This window comes from Chenopodium album, chromosome 7 (genome assembly GCF_948465745.1).
Source record: "Chenopodium album chromosome 7, dcCheAlbu1.1, whole genome shotgun sequence".
Classification (NCBI taxonomy): Eukaryota; Viridiplantae; Streptophyta; class Magnoliopsida; order Caryophyllales; family Amaranthaceae; genus Chenopodium; species Chenopodium album.
Window position 1 is genome coordinate 76,130,225 of NC_137840.1, and position 2,614 is coordinate 76,132,838.

A 2,614-nucleotide genomic window follows, 5' to 3' on the forward strand; every position below is an offset into this window, starting at 1 on the left:
GTATACAGATGATGCTTTTACTCATCTATCAGTAAATAAATTGTTATTCTCTGATATAACCAACTTGAGTGTTCATCTTCTCTTTGATAACAAATAGGCAGGTTATGCATTAATACAATCTTAATAAGTCATTGAATTTCTTCTCAAATCTAAGCGGCCAACTACATACTTTATCTTAAAATCGCAAATATACATGGAGTCAAATTAAGTTATAATATATGGTTTCAAAAAAAAAATAAAAAATTAAGTTATAATATTGTTCATATCAATTGCAAAAGTTTGATTAAATGCAGCAATAAAAGCAAATCCATTACATGTACTTAGAGCTGTCAATTCGGGTAAACGGGTCGGGTAAGAGTGAGTCGGGTCAACTCCGATCGGGTCAATTCGGATTAATTCCATAACCTATGCGGGTCGGGTTTGGATTGGTTCATGCTTGAGTCGGGTCACGTCGAGTCATACTTCTTATCGTGTTTAGGTCAGGTTAATAACAGGTCGGGTTACATTCGGGTCAGGTGAACAATAGGTCGGGTTTAATTCGAGTTTTCACGGGTTAAAACGAGTTAGGGTAATTCTCGGGTTCGAGTCGGGTTCGGTTCAAGTCAATAATTTGCGGGTTAGAATCAGGTCGGGTCATTCTCGGGTTTGAGTCGGGTTCGGTTCAAGTCAGTAATTTGCGGATTATAATCAAGTCTGGTCATTCTCGGGTTCAATTCGGGTTCGGTTCAAGTCAATAATTTGCGGGTTATAATCAAGTTGGGGTCATTTCCAAGTCGGGTCATTCTCGGATTCAAGTCGGGTTATGTTCAAGTCAATAATTTGCAGGTTATAATCAGGTCGAGTCATTTCCAAGTCAGGTCATATTCGGGTTCAACTAACTATAAATAGATAATTATCATTTTTATCAAGCTAATTATTTCCTTTGACTATAATATATATGACAATATACTAGGGAACTATAGTCTATAATTTAGGAAGATAATTATCTCCTTTGACCATACAACAAATATATACTATATTTAACTCTTAAATTTGAGGATGATGCTCCGTTCTTTTGCTGGCCTGGACCGACTTGGTCTCCCTAGACAAAATGCTTTGATCAACAATAATAAGGTGGTCTAAATTGCATTTAAAGTGATTTGAAATTGGGTCAGGAACAATTTGGGTTGAATTTAGGCCGGATTAATAACAAGTCGTGTTAATTTCGAGTCGGGTAGTAACAGATCGGGTTGAATTTTTGGGTCGGTAAGTAATAGGTCTGGTAAAATTCGGGTGAATTAGGGTCAGGTCAATGTTAGTCGGGTTGATTACGGGTCGAGTTTGTAACATGTTGTGTTTAAATTCAGGTCGGGTTGAATTTAGGTCAGGTTAATAACAAGTCGGGTTTTGAGTTTTTGATGGGTTAAAACGGGTTAGGGTCAATTTCAGTTCAAGTCAGGATTGGTGCAAGTTAATTAAATTGGCAGTTGTAAACCGGTAAATCAGTGCAAGATGTAAACCGGTAAATTGGCCGTTTAAGCAAATTGGATGGTTCCACACACTCAATTGGACTCCCGTAGGGTATTAAGGACCATGGTAAAAATTTCAACAATTTTTATTTCCAGGCAAAAAACAGTAAAAAAATTTCAAAATTGAAGGCTTATATCCACGCTTTTTGAGAAATTTTGGAGGTTTTGGGATCCGGTGTCGAAAAGTCTTGAAATTTTATGGGATACAACTCGGGTTCATATAATGCCGTTTGGAACCATATATGATCATTATTTGTTGTCATAAATGTTCGTTGTAGGCTTGAGTTAATGAAAACGGTGCAAGTTGTAAACCGGTAAATTGGTTGTTTAAAGGCAAATTGGATGGTTCCACCCTATTAATTGGACTCCCGGAGGGTATTAATGACCATGGTGATCATTTTAGAAATTTTTATATTCGGGCGAAAAAAGTCAAAAAATTCTAAAATTGAAGGCTAATATCCACGTTTTTTGAGAAATTTTGGAGCTTTCCGGACACGGTGTCGAAAAGACTTGATATTTTAGAGTATACATCTCGGGTTTATATAATGCTGTTTGGAAACATATATGATCATTATATGTTGTCATAAATGTTCGTGGTAGGCTTGAGTTAATGAAATCGGTGCAAGTTGTAAATTGGTCGTTTACATGCAAATTGGATGGTTCCACCGACCTAATTGGACTCCCGGAGGATATTAGGGACCATGGTAAACATTTCGGCAATTTTTATTTTCGGGCTAAAAAAGTCAAAAAATTCCAAAATTGAAGTCTAATATCCACGATTTTTGAGAAATTTTGGAGGTTTCGGGCCCAGTGTTGAAAAGTCTTGGAATTTTAGGGAATACATCTCGGGGTCATATAATGTCGTATGGAACCATATATGATCATTATATGTTGTCATAAATGTTCGTGGTAGGCTTGAGTTAATGAAATTGGTGCAACTAGCAAACCGGTAAATTGGTCGTTTAAAGGCAAATTGGGTGGTTCCACCCACCTAATTGGACTCCCGGAGGATATTAGGGTCCATGGTAAACATTTCGGAAATTATTATTTTCGGGTGAAAAAAAGTCAAAAAAATTCCAAAATTGAAGTCTAATATCAACACTTTA